Below are 12,628 nucleotides of genomic sequence, written 5' to 3'. Positions count from 1 at the left end.
TGGAAAGAATGGACCTTTACCATGTTATGCACATTTATATTTTCACTACGTCGACACAGCTGGTCCAATTACGACCACAGGTGATGGTAGCCATAATGATCGTGCCAAGCATCCCGTGTACATTAGTTACACCCAAGTGTGTGGGCATCACAGCATTCGTGACATTTAAGTTTGTTACTTCTTTGCTACTATATTCGCAATAAATTTTGCAGACAGTATCCGCTTATGACGCTGAATGTACCTATAAAATTATATCATTGTACGACACATGTTTCAGGAGATACGTCATAAAAACTCAGGACAAGGCCAGACGCTGCATAGTATGGACGTGGACGCACAGCTGTAAATAAATGCCTGGTCAACACCAAGCTTTTCCGCTAGTCATCTATAAAGATAAAAAATCCCCAATATTGTCTACCAGCGTATTTTTGAAAAACCTTCATTTTGTCATCCATTTTTTTCCTGTAAAAATCGTAAAAGCCGTGCATCATTGTGTTTTTAAAAATCGTTTCTTATTGTCATCTCTTTTTATGTATTTTAAACCATCTATCGCTTGTGTAACCTGTGGCTACAAGTCCATTCCCTTTATGGGGTAATCGAAATAATAAACAACGGAAAAAAGTGTGGCTCAATTTCTTCCTCATTTTTCGGAACTTCTGATAATAGTAAATCGTTGGCTCTTTGAGGGTGTGGTAGGTACATACAAGAGATTAGTGTAAGATTAGAATTTGGGTTAGATGCAGTGCCAGGATGTTCTGTTTCTATCTGGCTAGCTTCAGAGTACTTCACCATCTACTAAGTGATGCGTTTCATTGGGAATGGTGTGTTCTGTGCTAGGTCTACCCTTTACTGCACAATGCTGTTACTTCGATGCTATTAAAACCAGGATGTTATCAAAATATATGCACAGTGGCAGACTGGAGTCTGCAGAAATATTTCCAGTGGTGGGGAGGGGGGAAGGCGCGTCGGGGCTGGAGTGCATGATTCTGAAACTGGCACTCTGTGTACAAATCAGCTGGTCAGTTACGAGGTGCATCAAGCTACAAGACCCTAACTCTATAAGCGCTACAACTGGTCAAAGCTAAGGTTTAGCAGTATTGTGGAGAATTCTTATCTGGAAGAGTATACTGTAACGAGTAAAAACTCTTTACTCCAGATTCCAGGGAGGGTTGGGGGCGATGGGTGAAAGTGCCCTTTTGCCTATCCTCCCCTCCCCACCTCCTCCCCTCCCCATCCTCTCCCCCTCCCCCTCCCCTCCCCCTCCCCTTCCCCCTCGCGGACGCCAATGGCTGGCCCGTTCATTTTGAGAACATCAGAGCTGCAGTAACCTTTCTGAGAAACTGTTCTTGATGTCCTTGTGCGTCAATCTTACCACTCAGAACACCAGTGGGAATGTTGGTTATCGCGGAAACAACTGGTTTTCGGCTCTTATCAGTTTCCCAACCCTTCTTTAAGCTAATTGTTAAAACCCGTCACAATACCAGTTCTTGTAATAACCGATTTTCAGTCTTTTATTTACATTATTTCCTCTAGTAAACGTAGAAATCAAACAAATATTAAACAATTTTTACTTTCTCAGTTTCTTGATAAATGTAATCAAAATGTCAAATTAAATACCCTTATGATGACCTGCAGCCGTTAAGAACGAAATTAGAATTATATTAATACCGTCAGCTGCTCACGGGTGTCGATATATATCAACGGGGACAGGTGACAATGTGTGCACGTCTGGGACTCGAACCCGGGATCTCCTGCTTACATGGCAGGTGCTCTGCCCATCTGAGCCACCGAGGGCACAGACGATAGTGTGACTGCAGGTATTATCTCGCGCCCGCCTCCCGCGAGACTCACATTCTCACCTTGCACGTCCACACACTACATTCGTAGTGTCCCACACCGACACACTCATTACTCGTGGAACACATTCTTACCAAGTCCCGTAACAGTTCGCGGAATACGTGTGCATCTTCACAGAAGAAGGTCATGGCTGGTATTGCCAGAACCATATACTTATATGGATATGGACATGTCTTCCACGAGGAATGAGTGTGTTGGAGTGGGACTCTACGAGTGTAGTGTATGGACATTCAAGGTGAGAATGTGAGTCTCGCAGGAGGCGTGCGCGAGATAGTCCCTGCAGTCGAACCATACACTGTGTCCTCTGTGCCTCAGATGGATAGAGCGTCTGTCATTTTAGCAAGAGATCCCGGGTTCGAGTCCCGCTTGCGGCACACATTTTCACTTGTCCACGTTGATATTTATCAACGCCCGCGAGCAACTGACGGCATTAATATAATTCTAATTTCTTTAAATTAAATAGTCAAATAATACTTTGTCCGATCTTCGCTGCTGGCGAGTGCTTCTATACTACAGAAAACTGGCAATATTATCCTACTGATTATAGTTTTTAGAAGCTCTGCTCAAAAATTATATTGTAATCGATTATCACAGCACTATGCAGGCATTACGTATAGTCCAGCGATAAAGAGTGAAAACTGCGGCAGGAGAACTCTCTTTTTCGTTTTAATTTCTCTGTTTTTAAGGGCTAAAAGCAGATAACGGCATACTACGTAGACACAGCAGCAGATCAGGCACTTTCTACTTTTATCCCGAACTATGAATGATTTGTTAAATTTTAACTTATTTCCTTGTATGATGTCGCAAGTCGACCAAATCTAACTTTGTTCTTCACTCGTACCGCATATCGTAAAATACTTCCAGACTTCCAGATGGTGCCATTCTATGTTACAACTGACGTTCGACAACAGCGAGAAACTGTGTCCAGTTTCGCGCACTGCTTGTGTAACAGGGACAATATTGTCTCGGCAATGTTGGACCAATCCATTTGTTGCTCGTTTCTATCAGCAGTGTTATTAAAGTGGCATACATAACTTTTCCCATTTTTTTCTGTAATAACGCCGTATTTCAGTGCTATGGAAATCTTACGAATAAAAATAACTCGTCTTTTTTAAAAAAGGTTTATTTGAAAACAAAAAATTTTACTACCACATCTGTGGCTAATTGATATATCTGTTTTTACGTGGTTATCAGAAAAAAATAAAAAGGTACTTGTTATAACCGAGAGCAAACAAATACCGAAAGACATCGGTTATTCAGAACTAAAATACCCATATCGTTTTAACTGATCGGTTTTTCTATCTCTAAACTGCAGTGTCGCCATAGAAAAGTGTGTCGCTCCATTAATGTCCATAGCAACTTTGAGATATGTGTTTATGCGCAATATCGGCAAATGGAAACACGAAGAGGTAATAAGCACCTGAGCGATAGAATTTATTTCACAGTCAGAAAAGTCGAGTGACAGACAAGACTGAATCACTGTAATAGAAATTATATGGAAAGCTGTGTAAAGAAAAATTTCCAGTTCTTTCGTGGATTCCAAAATTGAAGCAAATTCCGGGACACCAAGGTGACATAGTCTTATACGGATAGTATTCCATGACTAACGTAATTGGCCCATACACTGTACTGGTATACGGATTATATTACACGACTAACGTAATTTACGTGAAATAATTTACAAACATGTTACTGTAACATTCGCTACTACTCATTACGCTAATTCACCTTCAGCCATTCAGCGCAAATCTCAGTTATGATACGTGCGCCAAACAAAAATTTATCAACGTAGTAACTCAAGACAACTACAAACGATCATTGTGTGCAAAATAAATAGATCACTTCATAAGAAGAACATGACGGGTTTGAATCATTCTCACCGCAAAGGATGAAAAATTCAGGCTCGCACACAAGACCACTTGATAACTAACCAGAAATTCAGATTAGTTGTAGCTTCGGTGACAATCGCCTTTTTTACATTTTCCCCGTAAACTAGATAATTATGAAACGTAAGCAACTACTCTGAAATATCTGCGGCAACGGCCTTGCCGCGGAGGTTGCATCGGTTCACGTGAGATCACCGAAGTTAAGTGCGTTGTCGGGCGTGGTCGGCACTTGGATGGGTGATCATCCAGGCAGCCATGCGCTCTTGCCATTTCTCGGGGTGCACTCAGCCTCATGATGCCAATCGAGGAGCTACTCGACCGAATAGTAACGGCTCCGGTCAAAGAATACCAACATAACGACCGGGAGAGCAGTGTGCTGACCCCCGCCCTTCCTGTTCGCATCCTCCACGGATGATGACACGGCGGTCGGATGGTGCTGTCCCAGTAGGCCACTCGTGGCCTGAGGACGGAGTGCTTACAAAGCAACTACTCTCCAGTGCATGGCCGTACTACTGAGACCTTGATGCCTGGCATCAACAACAGATGGCAGCACACAAGGTTGGCTTCCGCCTACTGCCGAATTTTGCGATCTGTCGTAAGCCTGCGTAGGCACGTAGGGCCTTCCGTCTTAAGTGCAAGCATATCCATTGCGTTTTCTGTCGCACGACTTGAGTGGAATGTTTCATTATTTCTGAAATTTTATAGAAATGTTTTTCGTTGTATATCCTCACCATCGGTACTGAATTTACTGTAAAATTACTTGCTCACTTTTCGGAACTTCCGTTCATAGTAAATCGATACTATTTGAAGCCGTGGTAGACACGAGTCTAGTGTGCTTCACCTTCAGCACCTTCTGTGTCAGTCTCGGTTAATATGTCGCTGATTTCACAACGAACAGTTCGTTGTCTACTGAGTATACTGTCTGTTGCACGACACTATCCCTCCCACGCTGCTAAATGTAGGTCGTCGGCAAAATATGACTGCAGTGGAACAAGGGCGTCTGCAGAAATTTCCCCAGGAGGTGGTGGTGGCATTGGTAGTGGTGTGTGTTGGTGTGTGTGTGTGTGTGTGTGTGTGTGTGTGTGTGTGTGTGTGTGTGTGTGTGTGTGTGTGTGTGTGTGTGTAGGACTATTACTATGAAACTCACACAGTCCAGACCGCCAAGGAAAATAAACCTTGACATTTGGAAAGGGTGTTGATCTTATACAGCTTATACTGCATATTTCGAAATTCCACCTCTAAGGGGGAGACGCAGGACATGAAAGGATTTCTGAATCATGTAGCTATTAAGGTAATTTTGAAGCTAGGCATACGAACATTTGTATCTGGTTTCTAGGTCAGAAATAAAGAAATATGTGTTCCAGTATCATTGGGAATTTAACCTCTATGAGGTGAAATAGTGGATGAACATTTTATTTTGAGATAAATAATTATGGAAGAACTATGAAAGTATTTTTAAGGCTACATCTAAGAAAATTGGTATTTGACTTCAAGGCTACAAATAAGAAAATACGTGTTTCGGTGTTTTTGGAAGTTCAACCCCTAAGGGGATGAAATAGAGTGAGCTGGTGCGTTTCTGGTGCCAGTTTCCGTCGACCGTTGTTTCGGTCTTTGAGTCGCAGTCCAGAGGACACTGTTCCTAAGTGACTGTAGTAGTTCTCTGTGCGGCCCCACATCGGGCTTACCGCGCTTACACTGGACACAGTTGCCAAGAAATCGCCTGCCATCGCGATATAGGTTGGGCCAAAACATGTATTCCCGAACTCGGTTCAAGGTCTTGAAGAACCCCAAATGACCCCCGTCCGCCAAATCGTGGAAATATCTGAGTGCCATGCTAACTCGTTCCTGTGGAATACAGACCTTCACTTGGCCACGGTTGGCTCCCCCTTTACACAAGAGGCCCGCACGAAGGCAACAGCCAGTGACGACGTCGCCATCCACCAACTGCTGCCTATTCGGTCCCCACCCGTCGTCCTCGGCCTGTTTGCCGGCTAAGTCTAAGAAGAAGCCGGGTGTCTCGGAGAGAAGGAAATTCACCCCCAGATCTGGCTCCACGTTTCTGAAAATGGTTCATTATGAAAGCATATCTGACAATTCGTATTCGGCTAATCTGTTACAATTTTTAAAAACTACGTGTTTCACTGGTTTTTAACTTCGAGCATAAGGGGATGAGAATTTTAATGAAATATTTATTGCGTTATATTAAAATATTTTAAATCTGCATCTACGATAACCGGTATTTCACTTCTCAATTAGATATAAAGAAATATGCGTTAGGGAATGAAAGACTCTGCGGAGATATCACCACAAGAATACAAACGGCTTGATTAACAAAAACCTTGGACTCCAGCTGTCAGCATTGCTTTTTGGTCATTCAGCAAAAGACCATGCTTCAACGGCATTAAGTTTAGAAAAGTTTAGAAAGTGTTGCAGTTTATAAAAGACATAAAAAAACGATTAAAGAAAAAAATGCTTTGCAGACCATGAACGGTCTAAGTAAGTAAAGAAGCGGATGATAAGCTAGCTCTTTATGCAAATAAGTTGGTCAGTTTAAGTTCCGAGACATGTCATGCAGCAGGAACGGAATCCTATAGTTGCTACGATTGGCTAAAGGAAAAGTTTTGCAGAATCACGCGAAATCACTTCTGCAAGTGGCTGAGAATCTCGTAATGAATAAAAATTCTGTACTAAGAATTCCAAGGTTGGAGATGCAAGATTCCTCCCCCCCCCCCCCTTTCCCCCTCCTCACAATCCTATCCTTCTTTACCTACAGCAAAAAATAAATAAATAAATAAAACTAGAGAAATTTCTACTGTGAAACTATTTGCATACAAGAGAACGGCCATTAAAATTTAACTCTTCAAAGTTTTAAGCCCTGCCCCGTTCGAAAAATTTAATTTCTTTGTAGTTGCATTTTTTAAAGGTGTACTTGTCTAGACTCCTGGAACGGAAAGGTTTTTTTTTTTAATCCGTGCTTTACAAAAGTTTCTACAGCCCAGTGTTTGAAGCAGTGTCACGGCTGCCATGAGCCGCGCGGGGTACCCGCCATGTCTCCAACGCCTTGTCAGGGTTTGCGCGGCTCCCCCCGTTGGAGGTTCGAGTCCTCCTTCGGGCATGGTTGTGTGTGTGTTGTCCTTAGCATAAGTTACTGTAAGTAGTGTGCAAACATACGGACTGATGGTTCAAATGGCTATGAGCACTTTGGGACTTAAGATCTGAGGTCATCAGTTTCCTAGAACTTAGAACGACTTAAACCTAACTAACCTAAGGACATCACACACATCCATGCTCGAGGCAGGATTTGAACCTGCGACCGTAGCGGTCGCGTGGCTCCCGACTGAAGTGCCTAGAACCGCTCGGCCACATCGGCCGGTCTATCATGTATTCTAGAAGTGCTGCACGGTCGTCAGTGGCGCCTGTTCTTTCGAGAACAGTTACTTCATATCTACGGTTAAACGTTACCCAGCCATTGACCTTCGTCTGTGCGAATGCGCACAGGTTGCCCGAACTCTTACGGGAATCGTCACATTAGTGTGAGCCAGTAATGAGTGGATAGGCAAATACCTATTACGTACATTACGTATGCGGATTGTGGACGGTTGGGGATGTGTCTCACGGGAAGCGTGCAAGGGATAAATTCCTGCAGTCGTGCTGTTCATTTGTGCCCTCGATGGCTCAGATGGATTGAGCGTCTGCCATGCAAGCAGGAGATCGTGGGTTCGAGTCCCAGTAGGGGCACACTTTTCAGCTGTCCCCATCGAAGTATATCAACAACACCTGTCGGCAGCTGAGGGTTTCAATTAATTATCAGTTGTGAAGGTGATTCGATGAACCATTTGCCAGGCACTTAAATGTGTTTTGCAGGGTATCCATATAGATGTAGATGATAACTCGTCCCGTGTCGCACGTGCTCAAAATGATTTATACTGCACAATGCATGCAAACATACTCACCGAAAATAAGGACGATTATCAAGTGCAGGCTGCCGAGTGCTGCAAATCCAGCTTAGACAGATCGGCTTTTCCTGCCAAGAAGAACAGGAAGTTGCTGTCTAGGAACAATCAGAGGTAGAGGAAGGGTTGATAAATACTCCTTGAATTGCAGACTAAACGTAAATAACGAAAATACAATTTTGGTAAAAATTGGTCAAAACATAATCGTTTGCCCTCCGTATTGGATTAGCTGTTTTGAATATTGAAAATCTGACTTCAGATTCGTTTTCAGCGACATTAAAAATATATATGTAACACTCAGTTCATGCAAATCGAAGTAATAATATAACTAAATGTTTTCCCTAAACATTGAACACATTTTTTTCGGGTAACTATTTTCTCAGAACGGCATGCAGCATAAATTGAAAGTGGTTCGATCTCTTAACTTCTACCTCTGACCCCTAAAAGTAAACACTTTTCTTAGGAACTTATAGCTATAATATGACATTTGTTAATATTAACTAATTTTTGTGTAGGCATAAGGAGTGAAACAAACCCCCAAAAATCGAACTCAAAGTTCGAATTAGCACTGTATCGTTAAATTTAAGGTTGTTTCATTGCGGTTAGGCATGCGCTCGCATAAATTTTATGTTTTATCGACTGATGTTATCCATTTTCAATTTCAGAGGAATAATGTAGTATCAACTGATGTTACCCATTTTTGAATTCAGGTAACATCTGTGGTGCCACACTGCACGCACTCTGCGTACTCCAGTCTCGCAGGCCCTTGATCAAATCATAATTACGGGCGCCATTTTTTATTGAAAATCTAAAATTAAGCTCATAGTATTATCACTCGTAATTCCCAAACACATCCTTCGAATGTATTGTCATTGTCTCAAAAAAAAAATTTCAAATGTACCCTTTGTTGCTCATTTGTATGAGAACCTGGCCGTAACGCCGGAATATAGTCACGAGATTTTTTTTTTCAGAGACGCTGTACGATCGCGAGAAGACTTTCGTTCTGCGCGTGTCGAAGGACATTCCTCAGATATTACTGTGTGTGTGCTACTCAGTCGTGCCATTTAAGTGTACATCTTTGCATAGTTTTCCTTTCACGATGTAAACAGTGTTCCGCTCAATTGCTAACTGGCCAGTGAGTGGTTCCGAAGGTGTCGGATGTGCGGTGCGTTCGGTATGCTAGGACAACAGCAGACTGGCGTGGTGCGATGGCAGAAGCAGACACTGAGGGAGCTAGCTGCTGGGACGCCAGCGAACAATTTATGCCAAGTAAGACGAAGAGGACTATTCTAAAATTACTAGCCGTCTCAAAAGTGTTTACCATTGGTAAATCTTGCTGTTGAGTCTGACAAAACTGGCAGTTGGGCCTAGAGATACATTAGAGAGAGATACAGGAAATCCCCCCACCCCCCTCAATGAATTTTTGGTTGTGATGACAGGCCGATTGGTAGTGTAGCCCGAGATCTAAGTTAGGTTGGAAGGTGGTAATTTGATTAAGAGTTGTTTACGCCAACGATTATGAATGCCGACTAAACGTTGTGCGAGCAGATTGCCCTGTAGCGTAGCCTAGTGTTTCCGTCCGCGCCACATTTAACACACTTTCTCTAACTGTGTACAAAAGTCACACAACAGCCACGATAACTACGTTTCTGGTGGGGGGAGGGTAGAGTCCACTATGTAACTTTCACTGCAAATTTTAGTAACCGCCGAAACTAACCGAAATAGAAGCGTAATTTTAACTATATTTCCTTTTGTGGGAAAATAATGGTTCTCCTCTTTCGGCAGCAACTGTAATATGTAGGCGACTTATTAGTTTTCTTTAAACTATGAATCATGATCTCAATAGACGCAGTGCTTTTTTTACGGTACTTGATTTGTGGTCTATAGTAAACAATGCAACGAATTGGTAAATTCTTTGAAGTTTGACGTGTGTTACATAGACGACGTCTGCAATGTTCGTAAGGCCAAGTTTGCATATATTCGGTGTCTGTTTTTTTGGCCATGTACTGTATAATTAAGGGGAGGAGGATTATGTTCAAGGAGCAGTGTATTAGCAGTCTATGGAGAAATTGAGAATTTCGATCTAACGAACGGCATGCTCGGGCAGTTCGTGCTATTCTGTTGACCACTGTGTAATTCGGACACAGTGATCATTGCCTCTCCCTAGTAACCAGGGGACTCGGGTGCTAATCCTGGTCTGGCACAAATTTTCAACAGTGCCCATTGACTAAAGTCTGTGCCCATTGTCAACTAATGTCATTGTTTCGGTGTTAAATTGTATTTTGTTCACGATACGTCGTTTAGCTTTTTCATGGATAACAGCTTTGAAAAGCGTACAGGTTATATTGATATTCGCTCGTCGTTAGTCCAAGGCAACTATAGCGATTTATGAACACAGTTGTAGTTCGTATTAAGCCTACATACGTAATTGTGTCCTGTGTTTCTTTACCAAGAACTGCTTCGTAAGTAATTCCCCGGTAGTGGTATTTTGTTTCAGTATTTTGTTTAAATATTTATAGACTGCAGGCTTGGATGAAATATGAAACACATGTCCGAAGTTCCTGTTGATACTGCAGATACTGTTTCATCCGTACTAGGGGCCAAAACATTTAATCTAATACAAAAGGACACAATTTGTCTCGAGATTTAGCAATTTTTCGTAATAGAGGCCTTGCTTCGATATGTTTTTCTCTAATTCTTGTTTGGATATAATCTTAAAACACACTAACTCTTCCACCAGTTATTCGATATGTTGTTTCATCCCTTTCGTAGCCTAGAGTTCCTAAACGGTCGATAATATTAATGATTTCCTTTCTCAATTTTATTTTCTGTAAAATCTCCTGTTTATGGTTAATTCTAACATGTTTCACGTTCTCACTTTTATTATTTTTATTTTTCTAGTTTTTGGCTGGTAGCCAAATTTTCTTTGAATCTGGTTTTTAATTCTGAAATAGTAACAGTTGAAGGTCAAGAGAAGATGGCGATCTATTTGAGGAGAGTGGCTTGGAGATTTTTTATAATAGACGTACACAGGTCATGGGGATCCTTACCTATATAAATTTACTTCGAGTGTGATGTAGCCCATTCTCTTGTCATGATCTCGGCTGTATCGTAGCACATTGTCTCGGTTAGGTTGGAGATTTCTGTTGAGAGTTGCCGAAGTCAACGAAAGTGATTACAAAGTGAGGACTTTGCTAACAGAACGATCTGTAGCGTAGTCCAACACGTTCTTTCTGTCCTTTTAAAGCCTCTTTTAATTAAAAATAACTAAAGCTGCAAGATACAATCACAAAAACTGTTACGTAATAGAGTAATCCCAGACTATTGTTGTGTAAGTTGTGTGCGTACACTTTTTTTTGTCAGTGAATATACATTTTTTTACTCATTTGCTGGGTTTCAGTTTTCCCCGTTTTCCGGCGAAAAACCTTTTCCTGTGAAGGGCCCATTAGCTTGTCGGTTATATTTGTGACTTTCTCGACGGTCAGTAATTTCGTGATAGTCCATCCACCGGCGTCATTGTTAACATCGAATATAGATTTAAGTATTAGGAAGGCTAATATGAAGCTAATGCATGAGTAGGTCTAATAATTAATAAAAATAGGAATGCGGGTAAGCCACTACAAACAGCATAGTGAAAGCATTGTTGTGGCCAATATAGCCACGAATCCCACGCCTACCACAGTCGTAAAAGTAGTCCGCAGATGATGAAGAAATTGATGGAATGTGTGATGAGATAAAAGAAATCATTCAGATAGTGATGGGAGATGAAAATTTAATATTAGTGGGTGACTGGAATTCGACGGTAGGAAATGGAATAAAAGGAAACGCAGTAGGTGAATATGGAATGTGGGTAAAAAATGAAAGAGGAAGCCGCCTGGTAGGTTTTTGCCCAGAGCATAATTTAATCATAGCTAACACTTGGTTCAAAAATCATGAAAGAAGGTTGTATACGTGGAAGAGACCTGGAGATACTGCAATATTTCATATAGATTATATAATGGTAAGACAGAGATTTAGGAACCAGATTTTAAATTGTATGACATTTCCAGGGGCAAATGTGGTCTCTGATAACAATATATTGATTATGAACTGTAGATAAAAACTGAAGAAACTGGAAAAACGTGGGAATTTAAGGATATGGGACCTGAAAGAACTGACAGAATCAGAAGTTGTAGAGTGTTTCAGGAAGTGCATTAGGGAACGATCTACAGGAATGGGGCAAAGTAATACAGTGTGATGGGGGATCTGAGTGGTATACTGTCAAGGGGGAGGGGGTTCCTCAGGGATCAGTGTTGTGGCCGCTCTAGTTCCTTATTTATATAAATGATATGCCCTCAAGTATTATGGGTAACTCTAAAATATTTCTGATTGCTGATGACACTAGCTTGGTAGTAAAGGATGTTGTGTGCAACATTGACTCCGTTTCAAGTAGTGCAGTACATGACCTCAGTCAATGGCTTGTAGAAAATAAACTAACGTTAAATCACAGTAAGATTCAGTTTTTACAGTTTCTAACACACAATTCAACAAAACCTGACGTTTTAATCTCACAGCATGGGCAAATGATTGGTGAAGCTGAGCGGCTCAAATTCCTAGGTGTTCAAATAAATAGTAAGGTGTCATGGAAAGCCCACATTCAGGATCTTGTTCAAAGACTTAATACTGCCATTTTCACTATTCGAACGGTACCGAAAGTGAGTGATACTTCGCCAAGTAAATTAGTCTACTTTGCTTATTTCCATTCACTTATGTCGTATGGTATTATGTTTTTGGATAACTCTTCCCATTCTAGAAGGATATTTTTGGCTCAGAAACGGGAGGTTCGGGCAAAAAGTGGTGTGAGTTCACGGACCTCTTGTCGACCTCTGTTCAGGGAGTCTGGGTATTTTGACATTGGCCTCTCAATATGTATATTCCTTATAGTCGTTTCTT

This window comes from Schistocerca gregaria, unplaced genomic scaffold (genome assembly GCF_023897955.1).
Source record: "Schistocerca gregaria isolate iqSchGreg1 unplaced genomic scaffold, iqSchGreg1.2 ptg000251l, whole genome shotgun sequence".
Taxonomy (NCBI): domain Eukaryota; kingdom Metazoa; phylum Arthropoda; class Insecta; order Orthoptera; family Acrididae; genus Schistocerca; species Schistocerca gregaria.
Note: the sequence above shows the minus strand (reverse complement) of the source record.